The sequence below is a fragment of the Pseudonaja textilis genome, chromosome 10 (genome assembly GCF_049901715.1).
Source record: "Pseudonaja textilis isolate UNSWEBS1 chromosome 10, rPseTex1.2, whole genome shotgun sequence".
NCBI lineage: Eukaryota > Metazoa > Chordata > Lepidosauria > Squamata > Elapidae > Pseudonaja > Pseudonaja textilis.
Genome location: NC_141999.1, coordinates 21,088,613 through 21,108,386, shown reverse-complemented (window position 1 = coordinate 21,108,386; position 19,774 = coordinate 21,088,613). Strand labels below are relative to the sequence as shown.

The 19,774-nt window shown below is 43.7% G+C and overlaps 1 protein-coding gene across 3 annotated transcripts in view; it reads right to left on the bottom strand.

The window, feature by feature from the left end:
• Positions 1 to 19,774, bottom strand: part of POU2F2 (POU class 2 homeobox 2) — a 106,696-nt gene that overhangs the window by 34,074 nt on the left and 52,848 nt on the right. The gene's annotated exons all lie outside the window — the stretch shown is intronic.

Genomic DNA, 19,774 nt, shown 5'->3' with positions numbered 1-19,774 from the left:
AACCTACTCGTGTCCTGGTGACATCTCAGAATCTGTACTGGCAACCATAGTACCTCCATCCTCATTGCTTGTACAAAAACCTACTCGTGGGTGTCTTCATTGCAGGGAAGCACACAACTCACTGCATGTGAGCCAAGTGGATCCAGCTTTGTTAGATCTAAAATACTTCTAGTATATAGAAAGAATTGTTCACCTGTCTTTGTGTCACCACAGGATGTCTTAAAGATCCAGTAGGAAGAATCTAGCTCTCTGTTCGTGGTCCCTGGGATATTTTATTACTTTATGCACTTTGGGGCTGATCTTCAGCATCTAAAACATGGGTCGGAGCTAAGTTCCCAAAAGTCGCCTTTTAATGCCTGTAAGACAGCCACGGAGAACAGCTGTATATTAACGGTTAGTCTTGCATTTTTGTCCACTCAACACTTGGGGGAAGCAGAATGCCACAAATTCTCCAGTTCACCTGTTGTGGCCACACAATCCACAACAGTTGGGAGACAGCAACACCAGGCTAGCAGCAGACTTAGGATCATCATGTCTAATTCTCCCACATCAGACACGGAGGCCTCTACGGCATCCACTAAATTTTACTCTGTCCTGATCTCAACCGACTAGATGTAGACACCGAAATGTTTCTACTTGGGAGCTTTCCCTGGTCGTATTCACATAATGCAAAAAAAAAAAATAACAAGTTCTGTCTGGAAACAACCACGTTTGGAGACGTAACCCAATTCAAAAGTATCTGTGGAGATTCTTAGGTCGTGGTTGTCCCAGAGGTGCTTTTTCAAAAGGCAACTGGATTTCTTTTGTTTTTCCTTGAAGATGTTTCACTTTTCATCCAAGAAGCGTCTTCAAATCTCCGAAGGAGCGTCTTGGATGAAAAGTGAAACATCTTCAAGGAAAAACGAAAGAAATCCAGTTGCCTTTTGAAAAAGCACCCGTGGGACAATTCAGAGGTACATCTGAAGGGCATTACAGGGCCAAGGCCACTGGTTTGTGTGCACGCAATGTCTCATTTCAGTGTGGCGCATATAGTAGTGGAGTTATACAAAGCTGAATTTTCTACTGATGTTGGTAACTGGGGGCTCACCTGTACAGCTGCTCAGGTCTATACAAATCTGCTATCTATGCCCACAGCGTTCAGACTAAGGGACTTTCACCAACTCACACCTGGCGACACCTTTCCTGCTGCGTCCCTGTAACGTTGCCATGCTTTGTCCCCAACCCATGATAAGACAGTTTTAAGTTGTCCTTAGCAGTACCAGGGTTAAGTTGTTTTCCTCCTCTTCCGACATTAGTCAAGAGCAGCCTCGAGGTGTCTAAAATTTGTGAGGCTGTATGTCCCATTAACCTGAAAGGAAGTCAAGTGACTGATGCGACTGGCTACAGAGGCGGCAGAGGCAGGATGGGGATCTGCAATGGAAACTCAAATTATATTACGCTATAATTTTCTGCTGACTCAAGGGTGTATGGAGAGCAGTTTAACTCAGTAACAGGGAAATTTACCAAGCTACAGAATCAGTAATAATCCATCTTGCATAAAACGTATGTTGTCCTGAGGAAAAAAAAAATGCACAATCCCTTCTCCCAATGCCCAAGTCTTCCTGTTTAAAGATTTAAAGCTTGCAAACTTGGGAAGGAACTCTTATTGATCGCTTAAAGATCCATCGTCATACGACTAAAGTAAACGAACTTCACATGAGATAGCTTCCTCTATTTATATATTTGGTTTAATCACCTCAGTCCACTATCCATAAAATGGGAATGGCGTAATTTTTCAAAGGAGTGTCGTATAAAAATAGTTTTGTGAGTTTTTTAAAAATGATCCTGGTTCATTTAAGCCTATAAAATTGGGTCACTGCTGATCTCTAAAGGAGAAAGAAAGAAAGAAAGAAAGAAAGAAAGAAAGAAAGAAAGAAAGAAAGAAAGAAAGAAAGAAAGAAAGAAAGAAAGAAAGAAAGAAAGAAAGAAAGAAAGAAAGATCAATGTTGGCTTTAGTAGCCCAATTTTAAAATACCTGGAAACAAAGCCTTCTAAGTTTAATGAAATTGCTGTCTTCATCAGTTGTCCAGGATTGCAATATAAGCCACTGATGGCACCTAGCTCTATTTTGAGAGAACAATCTGGGATCTAATATTTGAACTCTTCCAGCACTTAATTTAAAACTTTGCTGTGAAGACAGACCCCATGCTGAGATCAGCCTTGCTGCTTTCCTTGCGGCAGAGTAAAAATAAATCTCACCCAAAGTTTTGGGGACTTGTGTGCATGGACCCAACATCCCCAAAGTGCACAAAAAGCTCTCTGAGTTGACTATCAAAGTTACACAAAGGGTGGAGCAGTTTGGGAGCGCGGTTTCATCCGAGCCTTACTCTGATCTATGGTTTGGCTCATCGGCCTTGCGGTGTGGTACCTTTCTCCCGTGTGCATCTCCACAGATCTTGCCTTCACCGTTCGGAATTGCTGGTCACCTGAAATACGAGGATGTTTTTCTGCCTGATATTTGACCGGTGAGGTAGCTACAGGTTGGAAGCACTGTACAAGGCATCGAACAGAACTGTGTCTCGGGCGAAAGGGGAAGATTCATTAAACAACTGGCGATGTTTCCTCTCGCCCTACCCAGTGCTGTATGTGAGGAACCTGTGGCTAGAATAGCAATAGGCCTATAGGTCAGTAGGAAGGTCCAAGAGGCAGGCACCCTGCCCAGCCCTGTCTCCCTGTTCCCATGGCTGGCTGAGGCAGGCGGTAATGAGAGGAGACGGCCGGTGTCGCGGGTGCTCCCCCGGGGCTGTGGTTATTGTATGTGACGCGCCGGCTCCATTGCGCTGCTCATATTTCTCCCCCGATCAATACTTTTGACTCCCTACAAGACAATAATCGCTTGTCCGCGGCCGCCAGTCGATCAAATACATTATTAGAGTGCGCTCCCAGGGGACCAAGGAGCAGGGTGGGCAGAAGAGGGAAAGAGCGGGGGTGGGGGGGTGAAAGTAGAGAGAATGTTGTGGGGGGGGGGCAGGACGGCAGAACAAGTTTGAAAAGAGGTGGAGGGAGGGGACAAAGTAGAGAATCGTTGTGTCTTCTCTTCCCTGTGAGGAGAAACGAGTTTTTCCAACAGAGTCCACAAGGAACTATTGTGACTGCACTTCTCGCTTAAACTGCTGCAAAAGTTCCTTAAGTTTTGCTCCAGGTGTGGAAACATCTGGCCCGCCTTAAAAGTGCTCCTGGGTTTCACCTAAGGATCCGTGCCCAAGTTTCCAAAATTCAAACCGTGCTAATGGCAGACTAGGAACACACAGAAGCCTGCTGAGAAATTTGGCTCAGCTCTTTAGGATTTTCATAATTTCCCTGCTATATGTCGATAGATCATCCAGGTCACAGTTGTCCCAAAGATGCTCTTACATAAGGCAGATGGGCTTTCTTTCTTTGTTTTTCCTTGAAGGCGTTTCGCTTCTCATCCCAGAAGCTTCTACAGTTCTGAAGCTTCAGTTCAAAACTGAAGAAGCTTCTTGGGTGAGAAGCGAAACGCCTTCAAGGAAGTCCAGCTGCCTTTTGAAAAAGCACCTTTGGGTTTCCCTAATATATTTCACTCTAAGGGAGGAGTGGGGGACTATGGCCCCTTTATGATCTCTGGACTTCAACTCCCAGAATTCCTGAGCCATGGAATTCTGGGAGTTGAAGTCCTCAGGGGTTAAAGGGGCCATAGTTCCCCACTTCTGCTCTAAGGGAACATAGTTCAAGTCCTGCTCCAGGGGAGATGGCCATTCCGTTTTTGCTTCTGGTCCAGAGTGCACGTCTTCATTCCTCGGACGCCGTTTCTGCTTCCATTGAGCGTTAAGCACAATTCTGCGTGCCATCCCAACTGAGACTGTGATTAACCTTAACGAGGCTTGGCTGAAAGTAACCAGCTTCACCAAGCGTGGTTTAAAAGTCATGGTTTCCACAATGCTTAATTAAGATGGACATCGTTTGTCAGCTTCTGACAATATGGTAAATGTGGAAGGCATGTGACAGCTTCCCAACACATCTTTGGGGCTCTGCCAGAGGAGAAAGAGAGAGGGCGGGATTATCTATGAAGATTCTCCGTCATCCAGGTCATACTTCTCCCAAAGGTGATTTTTCAAAAGGCAACAACTGGACTTGGCTTTTCCTTGAAGACGTTTCGCTTCTCATCCAAGAAGCTTCTTCAGTTTTGTACTGAAGCTTCAGAACTGAAGAAGTTTCTTGGATGAGAAGCAAAAGGTCTTTTAAGGAAAAACAAAGTCCGGTTGCCTTTTGAAAAAGTGCATTTGAGAAAGGCAGCATTCCAAGAATCAGTATGGTTTAGTCTTTTCCCGTAAAACAATAAACTATGGTTTAACTTGCCTGAATGTGGCCTAATATATTTTTTTTTGCAGCCTACTCTGAGGTTGCAATTTGCAGCAACAGCTTTCCCTACCCCAGTGCCCCCAACCCCCTGACTTCCTAGCCACAGGTCTATTAATGCAAATTAGTCAGTCTTCTTACAATTAGCCTTAAGAATCTCCTTATACCTATGTAACCAGTTTGTTGCCACACTGGCTTTGAGGCTCAAAGTCTGCCCACAGTTTTGTTGACACATTTATTTTGTGACAGAACATCAGAGGCTGTGAAAAAGGTCACTTTTAAGCATGTGCAGAACATAGCACTGAATCAGAAAACAACTTCACCATGCTCTCGCATTGGAGAGGGAGTCAGAGGTAAAGTAACCATGCCTAAAAAAAAAAAAAAAAAAGAGGAGGAAATAGGGGGTGGGGTAGGGAATTATGCCTCCTGCTGTAGATTTAAGGGTTATCAATATGAAAAGAAAATTCTGGGCCCTGCATTTTTGAAGGGTCACGCACAGGGGTGGGATTCTACCAGTTCGCACCTATTCGCTAGAACCGGTTGTTAACATTCTAAGCAGTTCGGAGAACCGGTTGTTAGATGAAATTACTGGCCTAATCCTGTAAGGAAGGCAGGAAGGAAACATTCTGGTGTTGCTTACAGAAATTGCCTCTCCATTAACCCTTATTACATTCTTGGCAGGACTGGACTTCCTGTCTCAGGAACTTCTCTGGAGTTTTTTTCCCCTCCTTTGCTGGTACTTTGCTTGTGTGGAGGGACCATTCAAAGTTACAATGGCACTGAAAAAAGTGATTTATGGCCATTTTTCACACTTACGACTGTTGCAGCATCCCCACAGTCATGAGAGGCCAGGCGAGGAGATGCGTGCCTCGATGTGTGCTTGCCAATAACATAACCACCAAGCCACGTCCACCCAGTCACATGACCACCAAGCCATGCCCACCAACTAAGCCACGCCCACAGAACCGGTCGTCTAAAAAAATTGAATCCCACCCCTGGTCGTGTATCACAAAAGGCATTTGGCAAATGTGTTCTCTCCAGCATGAGAAGTTGACCCTTGATTAAAGGCAGATCGGGGTGTCCAAGTTTAAGACTTGTGGACTTGTGGCTGGCTGGGGAATTCTGGGAGTTGAAGTCCACAAGTCTTAAACTTGCCAAGCTTGGACACCCCTGAGACAGACAATTCCAACTCCATCATAGTTGTCATCGGTGAGTGGCCAGAACCTGGAAATGTGGGTGGTTGGGGAGCCCCAAAGCTGGTAAGAATTTCATTATTTTAAAAGTAGCACGCAAACCCCTTTTTGGGCCAACTAACTTTAGACGTTTCTGCTGTTGGGGGTTTCTTTGAGAAAGGTTCCTGCACAGAGCTGCCAATTGGACTTCACCGCCCAAGTGTCTTCTTCCAAACTTATGATTCCAGGATTCTCACCAAAATCCACTTTTCCAAAAAGAGTTGGACTGTAGCTGCTTATTTTTTAAAGGGGAAAAAAACAGTCCTCTTGGGGCCGAAAATAAATTTGTCTCTTGACCAGGTAAGAGGAAAGCTAAACGTTGACATTCTTTTAAGGGGAGAAGGGGAGAGGGATGGCGTGTGGGAAGGTCCCCCACATCATCCCCCTCCCCTTCTCACCTAAGCTTCTAGTCCATAAGCAAGGGATCTCTTCTCGGAATCACCTACTCATTGTAAAGTTATAAAGCCACCTGCCTGGATAAGATGTTCACCGAATCTATATCAATGTCTATAGCTCACTGGCTGACTTTGTATTTGCACGCAGAATTATATACGTATTTATTTATTAAATTTCTATACCACCCATCTCATCAAAGAATAAAGCAAGTTTAGGCCTCGACATTTCTACTAAAAACCACCGTACATAAAAGGGTGGGAGATTCATGTTAAAAATAACATGAAATTAAACAAAAAAAACCAAGCAGCAAAACAAAATGTATTCTACACAGGGGGTAGGAGGGGATCTTCAAATGAGCTTTGTATTGGTACAATCCTATTCTGCTGTCTATTTTGGCAGCTGAACCCATTTATTTTCAGCTGAGCTGCAAACCTGATTTTCTATTAAAAACTCTGGTGATCGGGGAATCCCATTGGTGGGAATTCTTGCTTAACTTTCCTCCTGGTTCCTAGTTTCTCTCTCTTCTCATAGAACCACAGAATTATCTAGTCAGAAGGAACCAGAAAGATCCTCTAGTCCAACTGTCCACATTAGGCAAGGAAAGCATTTCGACTTTCCATGAGAGGTGGCTGTCCAGCCTCTTCTTCAAAACCTCTAGAGATGAAAGAGCCACCATTCAGAAAGACTACTTCAGTGTTGAACAGATTTTTGCCACCAGGAAGCTCGATCTGGTATTCAAATGGAGTCTAGGTAGCTGCAATTGATACCTGTTATTTATGGTGCTAGTTTCTGAGGCCATGAAAAACAGTTCATAGCCCATCTTCCCTGGAGTCATCCCTTTATATGTACCTAAACATGACTTTTTGTTTCTGAAGATCCCAAGATTCTTCAGCCTGTCCCCATAGTGCATGTCTGAATCATCTTTGTTGGCCAATTCTTAATGCTCTCTAATCTGTCGATATTCTTCTGGAAACGGAGTCTGCAGAAATCTAAAAGATTCGGCCAGTTACACTTCCCTCTTTATGGTACCCTGTATTAACAGCCGCTTCTCCCAGCCCAAAGCCCTCCAGGTGAGGCTGATGCTCATCAACTTCAACCATAAATGGAAATAGTGACCCTAATTTCCAGGTCTGTAAAGTATGAAGATGAATAGCCTGAGCTCCACAATGAGTGGAAGCGCCCCCCAGATTCTTAAGCGTGTCTTTTTTTGTCAGCCCGTCCATGGAGACACTGCTGGGGACTGAACGCGGGACCCTTTGCCTCGATCCTTAAGGGTTGCGCCTGATGATTCTTGACTCTTGACGCACGTAACTTTTCTTTTTATGTACACTGAGAGCATTTGCACCAAGACAAATTCCTTGTGTGTCCGTCCAATCACACCTGGCCAATAAAGAATTCTATTCTGTTCTGTTCTGTTCTGTTCTATTCTATTCCATTCCATTCCATTCCATTCCATTCCATTCCATTCCATTCTATTCTATTCTATTCTATTCCATTCCATTCCATTCCATTCCATTCCACTCTATAGCCTTAGCCAAAATTAACTAGGTATGCCTCTGCAGCTGGATCTGACAAAGTTTCCTTATCTATTTTGATTTCCCTTCAGGCCAATTCCCAGAATCTTTTTTACAATGGGGTGTTATCGTTCACCACTCCCTCAGGTGGCTACATGGAAATCTAGACAAAACTTTCCTGGGTCAGGGGAGGGAGAAGCTCCACTCCATCACCTGTTCCTATGGTGACCAAGGTAAAGTAGCAGGCGTCTATCATGACCTGTGGCCAATGGACTCAGCAAGGGGCATTTTGCAATGATATGGCCATCCTGATTAGCCACTGACAATCCCTTTCTTGTCCGTGAATATTCTATTTCTCCTTCATTTAAAGCCTCCTAAGCTAGTAATTCTTACCAACATATTCCTGTGAGGTTCTATAGGTTAACTCTGTGGCTGTCTTTTGTGAAAACAAGTGCCTTTGTCTGTCCTGAATTTGTTGCTATTCAATTTCCGCGGAGGACTCTGTTATAAAAAGGAGGGAAGATAACAGATAATCAGAGTTGGAAGGGACCTTGCAGGTCATCTAGTCCAACCCCCCCGCCCAAGCGGGAGACCCTACACCATTTCTGACAGATGGCATCCGTAAACACATCCGTTTTTTCCCACACTATGCAAAATTTCTATAAGCTTCTGTTATGTTGACTCTGGGTGTTGTGTGAATTTCGTTGTATGTATACTGTGTATGTACATAGAATGACAATAAAGAATTCAATTCAATATTATAAGCCCTCTTATATTTTTAAGGTATTATAAAATGCCTACGTAAGAGAGTTTTTCTAGCCTCCTGTTCATTTTTTGTGGCTCTTTTCTCCATATTTTTGGGGGTTGTTTCAGGAGCAGAAATTCTAGAAACTGCAATTCCAGCAGATTTATTTTTTATTTTTATTTTATTTTCGGGGTGGGGAGCTCAACTTAACCTAGATTAGCTGAACTAATGCTATCTTTGGCCTCTGCATTCTTATCACAACGTATCTCTACTTGAGCAACTATATTAAGAATGCAGAAAAATTCCCCGACTGAATGACACCAAAAAGTACTAGTGGAGTTAGTTTCTAGTTATTTAGTCTGGAAGAGTTTCCACAGACAGTAAGGGCACGACTGGTTGGCCTCACAGGCAGGAGATGAAGGTCTGGAAACAGCCTTAATTTCTGGCATCAGGCACAATTCCTGAATAACAATAATATCAAGTGGTATTGATCATAGGATAGGATCTATATGGATGCATCGGATCCAATATTTGAGGGACTGACACAAAGAAGAAGGGGCCCAAAACAATGGAGGGAAACTAATCAAGGAGAAATTTAACCTGGAAATAAGGAGGAATTTTCTGACAGTGAGAACAATCAACCAATGGAACAGAAGTTGCCTTTGGAAATTGTGGGAGCTTCATCACTGGAGACTTTCAAGAAGAGATTGGACTGCCATCTGTCAGAAATGGTGTAGGGTCTCCCGCTCGGGTGAGGGGTTAGACTAGATGACCTACAAGGTCCCTTCAAACTCTGATTATCTGCTACATCTGTTACAGCCTAAGGGAAAAAATTCCAGACAGTTAGAAATTAATTTGTGGAATGACTTGCCTTCAGAAATTGTGGCTTCTGTAACACTGGAAGTTTTTAAGATGAGCTTGGACAACCATTTTTCTGAAATGATGTAGAGTTTCCTGCCTCAGCAGGGAATTGGACTAGAAGATCTCAAACTCTCTTATTCTGTTATTCTGATGTAGTAGCAAAGACAGAGTGCCAACTGTTTTGAGGTGTAATGACTCATCTGTAAAAGCAGACACCACTCCATATATTTAAATGACCAAGCCACATTGCCTTCAAGCAGGCAGGACCACCAAGTTGGTAGGTGTTAGATACAGCACAGACAGATATGAATTTCTGCCCAAAAGTTTTAGAGTGGAAGGGGAATCAAAACGGTTTGTTATGAGATATGCAGCAGCAAAGATAGAGAGAGAATTAACCTGGAAGAAAGTATTCAGGAAAAGGAGAAGGTTGAGGTGTTCATGGAAGATTTTATGGAAGGAGACAATGAAGAGGATGTGGAAAATGAAATTGCAGAGATGTAGTTATTTCAAAAGGCAGACATGGTTATCGTGATGAGAAAGGAGAAAATAATTGGCAACTAGGAGTATTTTAGCTAGAATTGCAGGCCTATAAAAAAGCTCTTGGGCTGTTAAAGAGGGATGATGGGAGAAATACATTATTTTTTTTCCATAAATTATAATAAGTGGAATAAGCCCCACTTTCAATAGCCTCAATATTGTATGATGCATTGCAGGTGTGTGTTGGTTATGCTGTTTGGGGATGATGAGAACTGCAATCCAAACATTAGGAGTGCATCAGTTTCAGGAAAACTGATGCAAGTATTGGCTTTTTTTATATCAGGGTACAGAAGAACATTAACAATTATTATATTGGCAATAAGCCGGCAGTGATGATTCCAGCTGCACACCTATGGAACAGATCTTGAAGCTTGCTAAATTGCAAAGCAACACATTTGACCCACCTCACTGTTTATTTTTCAAAAAGCACGTTTCTAAACCTTAATGCAACCAAGATAGATTTGAAAGGACTTGTAGAACTCGGAAGAGTCTTACCATGAAGCTGAGCTGGATTTTCAGGGCTCAGGAGACAAAGCAAATAAGGAAGGAAATATATCCATCTTCATATTACACTTTGGGTGAGCATACCGTATGCAAAATGCTTCATTTTGCACACATACGCATGTTTTCTCCCATTTGCACTCACATTAGTTCCCAACTTTTTCACACACATTTGGCACACAGAAAAGCACTCATGTGTTATGCATTTATACAGGCTGCCCTCTGCTTACCACCCCAAACAGAGCCCAAAACTTCTACTGGTCTTGCTAAATGAGTCGCTTAAGTGAATTTTGTTCATTTTACAACCTTTCTTGCCACAGCTGTTAAGTGAATCACTTGGTTGCTAAGTGACTCTGGCTTCCCCATTGATTTTGTTTGTCAGAAGGTCGCAAAAAGGTGATCACATGACCTCAGGATACTGAGGTCATAAATATGAACCAGTGGCCAAGCATCCGAATGTTGATCATGTAATCCTGGGAGTGCTGCAACAGTCATAAGTGTGAAAAATGGTCATAAGTCACTTTTGTTCAGTTCCGTTGTTAACTACGAACAATCACTAACTGAACAGCTCTAAGCCAAAAATAACCTGTATGCACATGAGTTATTTTTTTATATCTGTGTTAGTCTCTTCTTACAGTCATAAACATAAATGGTTTCCCTTATATTCTGTCTTGAGTATGCCTAACATCTGGGACAAGCCTGTTCTGTGTCAAGCAATCCTCCTTAAATTAATTTATTTAGGGGGTCCTTCCCTTGCTCTGGATTATAAGGTGCTCGAGCTTCCAATTTCTCCTCAAACAATTCCAGCTTCATAACGTGGAAGGACCGTGATGTATGAAAATCCAGAGCAGGTGTGTTTTTTTTTTTTTGAAAAACAAAAATACTAAGTGGAGAAAAGCTCATTTGTGTTTGAGGCTCTCTTTGGCTTCTCCCTGAGTCTCTCCTGCTCTTCCTTTTGTAAAAATACTTTTGATCCTTTCTCTCCCTTTTGCAATATTTTTATATCGTAACGAAAGACCGAAGAAAGAAAAGGGGTCATCAAGTTGCCGGGTGTGTGTATAAATGACATTTATTAGATTTCTTTTTAATCTCCCTCTGCGCGCTTTTCCTGTTTGCACCTTGTCAATAATTATAAAGAACATGTCTTTTTCTTTTTTCCAAGGCTCTGTGAAATGCTCTGTTTATTTTAAAACTAGAGGAATAACAAATAACGAACGTTGATTCCTCGGGGAGACAAATTCTAAGGCTATGTTTGCACTGGGGGGGGGGGAGAATATATGTGATGACGGTGAAACACAGATAATTTGACATTAATCAGAATCAAGAATTGACACTCTTGTTTCAGGGCTCGGCTCAGTAATAAAGATTGAGTCTAAACGTGATCTAAGTGCTTTTCCCCTTACCAAGAATAAACCGCAGCCCGCCCCTCTCCAAAATCGCTTGGATCAGAAGGATCTCCAACTCAGCCTATCGGTACCCAGTTCTAGAAATGACCAGAGTGAATACATGAGTGTGACTCATTCCTTGTGAGACACCCATAAAATCTCAGCCATGAAGACACAATGGGTTGGGAAGATTGGGGGCTCAGCACATACAATAAATCCTGTTTAACAAAAAAGGATCTTAAGATGTAACAATCCCACGTTCTTCCTATATTAGATTCAGGACTTTGGGTTGTTTGTCGATGTCGTGCCTATTCACGCAAATCCTCAATTCTTTTTCCTTTAAAAAAAAAAAAATTAAGAGAGGAAAGTATTTTTTCCTTATTGTGATGTGCTTTCAAAATGTGGTGAAAAGTAGGCAAGTGTTTTCTGTAAGTACAGAAATTGTGTGAGTCAAATGGCTGCATACAGAAGAGAGAGGGAGGAAGGAGGGAGGGAGGGAGAGAGAGAGAGAGAGAGAGAAATCTACATTTGTGTTCATAGGGAGTGAACAAAAATCATTTTTGTACCTTCTCTCACACAGTAAAAGTAACAACGTGATTTGACGACGTGTCTGTGGGACGTTGTCTGTGGAGCTAGGAGAGTGCCAGACACAGACACAGTCTTTGTGTGCAAGCGAATAATTGCCAAGTAAAAAAATATGTTTTGACAGCACCACTGCAAACGAAGGAGGGAACTCAAAAGGGCCACCTGTTTTACAATACATTCAAGGGAGAATGAATGAATGGGGTATGAAATTGGGGGAATGTACATCACAATGAAGGCCGGTGTCAGAATTTAGCCGGACATCATCATAAAAGAAGAAAAAGAAGCACGGAACACGTGGATTTTTTTTTTATGACATTGTATTAACTGTTTACATTTGGTTTGTATTTGTTTTGCTTAAGAGTTTACCAGCAGTGGGACAAACTGTAAATCTTGCAAAGTGAAGATAAAGAATAAAGAATTCCTATGCAGAATTTTCACAAAAATGCCGCGTGAAAGGAGAAGCATGCTTCAGAGTCAATTCACACAAGTGCTCTCTGGCTCAAAGGTGAGGTTGGACACTGACCTCTGCTCCTCGGTAAGGATGTAAATTTCCTGAATTATTTGAAGACTGTATTGTTATCTCATCAAAATAATCCATGCTGAGAACTTTTCCGAAGGTGGAGAAAAAGGTGAGCTGACAATACAATACTTATCCCATCTTTTTATTTCTGTCTACGCTTAATCATGCCACAAATGAGCTGTAAATAGTTGTATCTCTACACAGTGTGTACCACCGATTGTAAAAATGACACTACGGGACACGAGCTCTTGTCTCCACATGGACTATCCTTGAGCGTTTCCCTTTTCTTCTCAAGTCACAAACTTGCTTTTACAAAACCTCCATTTTTAATGCCTTCCAACATTTATTTTTTTTCCCCCCAGTCCTCACACAGCTCCGGCACTCGGTGCTCCTTTTTTTAACCCAGGCCTGGAAGCATGTCACAATCTTCCCCTGAACTCTACGCACAGAATCAACACCATAAATCTTTGGTCAAGTTACATATTCATTCTCACACTGGGCAGGATTAGTACTGGACACTCTATCACATCATCATATGTGGTGGGGACAGAGAACATCTCCGCATCTTCTCACGCCTGCCTTCAGATTAATTTTACTGTGAATTATTTCCTGGTTTTCTACCTGTAGTCTCCAGACTTGATTAGGATCATACAGGATCTGAAGCCCCCGAAAGAGTCTATCCCTCCTTCTCTCCCTCCCACCCCACCTCTGTGTGTGTGTGTGCGTGTTTGTGTGTAGTTGTGTGGGAAACAGCATGTCCCAACCTCTCCACCACTCTTGAATAGCTCTGCTCCTAAGTAAGGAAGGATGCTTAATATGCTCTAAGGAGGCAACTCATTTACGTGGAGGGATCTGGAGGGTGCCCCCAGGATGATAAGGGGAATTTCAGAAACACAGGAAGGGGCAGGTGGGGAGGGGCGCACCTACAGTGAACAATGCTTCCACTCAACGAACGGAAAGCAGGGGGGGGATGGATAGGGACAGGGGAGAATGAGAAATACAGAAGGGGGACCCTGGAATTCTCAGTGAGATATTATTTTGGGAGGATAAAACTGAAGCCAGGATGATAAATAGGATTAATATAATGGGGCGTGGGGAGTCGGCCCCCGAGCTGCAACATCCCTTTCCATCCCCCAGCGGCTGCGCTTTGTGGGGGGGGGGGGGCATCCGTCAGCCCAAGCGCCTGACAATGAAAATGGTTTCAAGCCACGGCTGCCCGATCGATACTGTGCGGGGGGAGAGAGAGGGGGCTGCTAGCTACGGCAGGGCCAGGCCTCTTGTTCACTTGCTGGCTCTCTCTCGCGCCCTCCCTCCCTCCCACCCTGCCCCCCCCCCCATACACCTTTTCCACCCAGCGATTTCTTCCTTCTCCTCGCTTCAGACGCATTTCATTTTCTTTCCTATTCCATTCCCTGGTTTCTGCGTTGCAGCAGACTTGTGTGGAGGGGGGTGCTTGGAATGGGGGGAGGTGACATACCCACCCTGTCTAGTCTCTCTCTCTCTCTCTCTCTCTCTCTCTCTCTGTCACAATTTCGCAGTTCTCAGCATGCCTTGCCAAAGCTATAATAGTAATAATATTTTTTTAAAAGCAATAACAGCAACAAAACCTGGGGGAACAGCTGGGTTTCTTTCCTTTCACCCAACTCTCCCCCCTCACCCCCCCCCAGCCCCATTAAATTAAAGCACACAGTGGAGAACCAAGAGATAACCCCCCAAACCTTCCTCGCTAGCCTTTGTAGACATTGACAAAGAAATCAGTAACTGCCACCGTCCACCGTGGAAGAACCCCGCCAAGGTCACACAAACGCCTACAACAGTTGGGTGGGAAAACAGCACCCTGAATTCCTCCTTCCCGCTTCCCACAGCCTCCATCCAACCCAGAGAGGCAGAGCTGCACCCCTCACCCCAATGCCTGCTGAGTCCCAAAATCAGCACTGCCCGCTTCTTCCCCAGGAAAAACCTCTGCTCCTTCCGGGCACGCAACGGCCATCATCCCCAAGAAACTCAGGGTGTGAAGAACAGCCCTGGGCGGGCTTGGTTTGAGTTTGGTCCTCCTGAGAAGCCATTTAGGCCGAGACAGGGCCCTCGCCTAATGCATTCAGCTGTGTGAAAGGGCAGCAGACGGTGATTGTTTTAATTTATAATGGCACCGTAACCCCAGGGAAGGATGGGGTGCAATCAGGATGTTGAACCCGAGGCACCAAAAATACCTCAGCAGCTACGTTACAAGGACACTTAATCACGCGGGAGAAATGGCAGGGAAGAATACGGAGGGTTGGGAATACAGGTAGTGCCCGGCTTTGCAACCATTTGCGACCGTTCAAAGTTGCAACTTACAGCTGTTTTTCCCACCTGCAACCGTCGCAGCGTCTCCACGATCCCGTGATCAAAAGTCAGATGCCGGGCAACTGACTCCTATTTATGACAACCGTGGTATCCCGGGGTCATGTGATCCCCTTTTGCGACCTTCTGACGAGCGGAGTCAACGGGGAAGCTAGCTTCACTTAACAACCGTGTTACTCACTTAACCACTGTGGTGATCTACTTTAACAACGGCGGGAAGAAAGACCATCAGACGGGTCAAAAGCCGCTTAGCAACTGTTCTCACTTAGCAACACAAATTTTGGACATAATTGTGATCAAGAGGACTACCCGTAGGTAGGATGGGGAGACGTGGTCTCCAGAGGCAACTGGGATGGACAAATTCTAATTTGGGAAGCTTTGGGAGGAGGCAGCATCACCAAGACCCAGTCCACACACACACACACACACACACACACCAGTTTTCCCAACCACCTGTTGCTTCTGATCTCTTCTGCTTTCTCCCTTGAATATCTGCTTTATCTCTTTGAATGATTTCAACGGCCCCAATTCCAGGCAGCCTCCTTGTCTCTGTCTCTCTCTGTCTCTCTCTCTCCCCTCCCAATTCAACCTCCTGTCCCACGGTTTCCTGAAAGATCTCCCTCCACTGACCACAGATATGTTTCCCCAGCTCTTCCTAGCCTGCTTTTATTGCTGTCCAATTAGTGTACAAGAAATCATCGCCATCTTAGATTTATATCCTACCTTTCCTTCAGGGGAGCTCGAGGCAACATTTTTCCCTCCAATTTTCCCCCCAGACATTTTTCCCTTCAATTTCGCCCCCCAGAACAGCCCCGTAAAGGAGGTTGAGGTGTGGAAGCGAAGGGCGCAACGTGGCCCAGTGGAGATTTCACGGCTGAGGTTGAACCGGCCTTTCTCCATTTCTGATCCGAGACCTTCATCCCTACAACACCACACAGGCACATAGAACTGTACGGTAGCCTTGGACCTACGACCACGACTGAGCCCCAAATTTATGTGGCTAAGTGAGACATTTGTTAAGTGAGTTTTGCCCCGTCTGGCAACCTTTCCTTGCCACCGTTAAGTGAATCTCTGCAGTTACGTTAATAACATGGTTGTTAAGTGAATCTTTGCTTATCAGTAGTTTGCAATAGGTGATCGCATGACCTGAGGATACTGTCCTAAATAGGAGATGGTTGCCTAGTGTCTGAATTTTGATTACATGACCAGGGGATGCTGCAACGGTCGGCAGTGTGGAAAATGGTCGTAGCCACTTTTTTCAGTGCCGTTGTAACTATGAACGGTCACTGAACGAACTGTTGTAAGTCAAGGACTATCTGTCTTGGTGAGATGAGCAGCCATATAAATCAGTATAAATAAATAAAGTCTTTTCATACTTTCCCTGGATTTACACTGGCAGTCCAAATACATTTTCAATCAAAGCTTCCTCCTTTTCTCTTATTCAGCTTTTACCTTAATCGCATCACCATTAATTGCACCAACTGCCCAGAGTGATAAGAGGGGGCGTGTCAATACGTTTTATAAATAAGTAAAATAAATTAAACATTAAAAGGAAGGGCACACCATTGCCATTGTTGGAATAACAAAGCCTCCTTGTTATTTTAAAAATCAAATTATATATTATTTTTCACCTTCTCGGTTGTCTTATCACTTGCTTGTGAGGGGTGGGGAGGTTAACTAAGGCAGACTATGGGTGCCTGTGGGGAGTGTGGGGAGCACAATGACACCCAACTCATGATGTCACTGTGCACATTTATGATGTCATTATTTAATTCACGTCACTTGCCCAATGGCCTCATGGTGCATATGATGTCATGATGGCCTTTATCGGTCATCCAGAGTGGTGGAAAACAGAAGATAAAGACATAATTAACATAGCCAGGAGAAATGGGTCACTAGGCTCTCGCTACCACTGTTGGCTCCTTTCAACTATGGAGCCACCCCACAGGAGTTTTCAGGCACAGCATTATGGAAATCAATAAAAGCCACTCAAGAAAGTACTTTTTTCTCTTAGATTTTATTTAAACTGGGCTTGGCTGAGAGAAGCTGCTGGGAAATTAGGGCCCAGCCAGGGTTCAAATGTCTATTTTCTTCTCTCTGCCCTCTTCAGGAGCCTCCCAATTTGTTGGCCTTGTCAGGATTAAAACCTATAAACCATAACGTCTAACAATTGTCTCTCTCTTCTCAATACAGGGAGTTCTCGCTATATGACCACAATTAAGACAAAGTTTGTTAAGTAAGTTTTGCCCCATTTTACGGCCTTTCTTATCTCGGCTGTTAAGTGAATCAGTGCAGTTGATAAGCAAGTAACCCAGCTGTTAAGCGTATCTGGCTTCCCCATGGACTTTGCTCGTCAGAAGGTTGCAAAAGGGGATCACATGAACACACACACCCCGCGCGGGACACAGCAACGGTCATAAATACGAAGCGGTTGCCAAGCATCTGAATTTTGAATCACGTGATCATGGGCAATGCTGCAAAGGCCGTAAGTGTGAAAAACGGTCTTTTTTTTCAGTGCCTTGTAACTTTGAACAGTCACTAAATGAACTTTGTAAGTCGAGGACTACCTGTAACAGCCCTGGTCTCCAGGAGTATTCAAGGGGAGCAAGGCTGGGTTCTGACAAGACATTTTAAATTGGGCTTAACTTAACAAAGCACATTCGCTGACGGTAACTCCTACCAGGCATTACCCAAATCACTAAACCATGTTATGGATGAATGTGACAGCCCCATTCGAGGACATTCTAAGGATGGATGGCTTCCCCCAACATACTGAACACAAATGACTCAACCTCACCTTAGCTTCATCTAGCATTTGTATAAATGCAGCTGTTTGGCGTTGCAGGAAAATGCATTTTATTCCCCATCTGGCTAGGGCTTTTTGAAGAACCATGGACGAGACTGGAAAGCTCCAAATATCCAGGGGGCTTGGGAGGGTGAGTTTCTGGGTTGGAAACCAATCCAGTGGTCCTCTCAAGCTGCTTGCAATTCCTACTCCCCCTACATACAATTTGCCCAATTGCCAGACCTGTCCATCAGGCCTGCGTTGGCTGCTAGGAGTCGCTAGGAGTCACGCTGTGAGGTGAGGATGCTGTACCCTCAGGGGGTCAGGAGTAGGGCTGGGGGGGGGGGTCATGGTAACACCTCCTCCTATAACAAAGGGGGTTATAGCCTATGTCCCCATACTCTGCTGGGAGATCTGTGGTGTCTCTGTGTTGTGAGCAAAGAAAGAAATCCTTACTTTCTGGAAGTCACCAAGGATGAAGTTCAGACAGAATCTCTGGATATACAGTAAAAAAAAATTTCCTGTGCCTTCAAGTCAATGCTGATTCCTGAATTAGTCCCTTGGTTTTCTTGGTCACACAACTGTCTTTGTGCCTAAGACTGGACTAGAACTCCCAGTCTCCTGGTTGCTACTACTACATCAGATTAGCTTTCTCTGGATATATTGGCACCGCAAAAACCAAGAGAAGCTAAGTCCTCTTAAAAGTTGTTACTACAAGAAAGAGGTCTCTTCAAAAGTTCTTTGTTGTGGTGTTTTTATGTCTCATCCTTTTATTTGCTTTTAGCATTTCACTCTTTTGTATTTATATTTTTCATTTTGTATCATCTACTTGAAGAATGTAAAGCGATGAGATGCTTATAATAAAGCTTTTTTTCAACAACAACAACAACAAACCAGCTCTGAATATAATACAATGGATCGGCATTATCTCCCAAATGTCAAAAATCACCACAAAGATGTAGATGAATTCAGAATTTCCAGTACTACCTGCTATGTAGGATCAGATCCTTCAGTTCAAATGTTTTTTGATTACAAGGCGTTTGAATCTTCATGTCCTTGTCATTTGTACCGTGATAAGACATTCAGTTTCAACGTAACCACGATCCATTTATTACAAAACAACCCCTTCAACTTTAATAAGATTTTTCTGGAATAGATGTAGTTTTATAACAGAATATGCTTCCCTATGTTATTAAACTATAAAACTGAGGCTGAGGGGAATTCTTCTAATTTGGACCAAGGAAAAATGAATTCAGTACTGTGGGCTGGTCTTAAAAGTTGTCATTTCTACCTGACACTGACAGGTGGAAATGACACTGACTGTAACCTATGAAATTCTCCTTCACATTTATCTCTGACAGCAATCAAACATTGCCTACAATCTTTATACATACAGGTGTTGCACTAGAGGCAAAAGGATGGTCTCACCTATTATCTCATTCTCATGCCTTCAAATCCACCAATTTTCCTGTCCTGGACCTTAAGCTGGGTGGACTTCAGCTCCCAGAATTCCACACCCAGGCAGAATTCTGGGAGTTGAAGTCCACATGTCTTAAAATGGCCAAACGTTGAGAGACACTGCTTTGGAGAGACCAATAAAATGGAAGGTGTAATTGAGAATGGATGAGGACAGAAGAAGCTTTCCGAAAAGAACATTATTTGTTTCCTATCCCAAATTCTCTCGTGGCAGCTTTTTCTACAACTGGCAAGGGAGCTGCACCCCCATCGCCCTGCTGGAAGTCGGTTTCCACTGAGTTGCTGATAATTAAAATCCTGTTAAACTTCATTAAGCAGCTTCACTTCCAACCTCATTAAATAACGAGGAGAGAGAGGGACTAAAATACGATTGCTTGCCAAATCTTGGACCAATCGCTCACTTTCATTTTCTTTCTCTGCTTCCTCTCTTTGTCCTGCACGAGGAAAAGAGTGAAATGCAATTTTCCCAAAACTCTCTATAGGTTTGATTTGGCTGTTTGCTTTTTAAAAGAAAAATCTGTAATCTAGCCCTTGGACC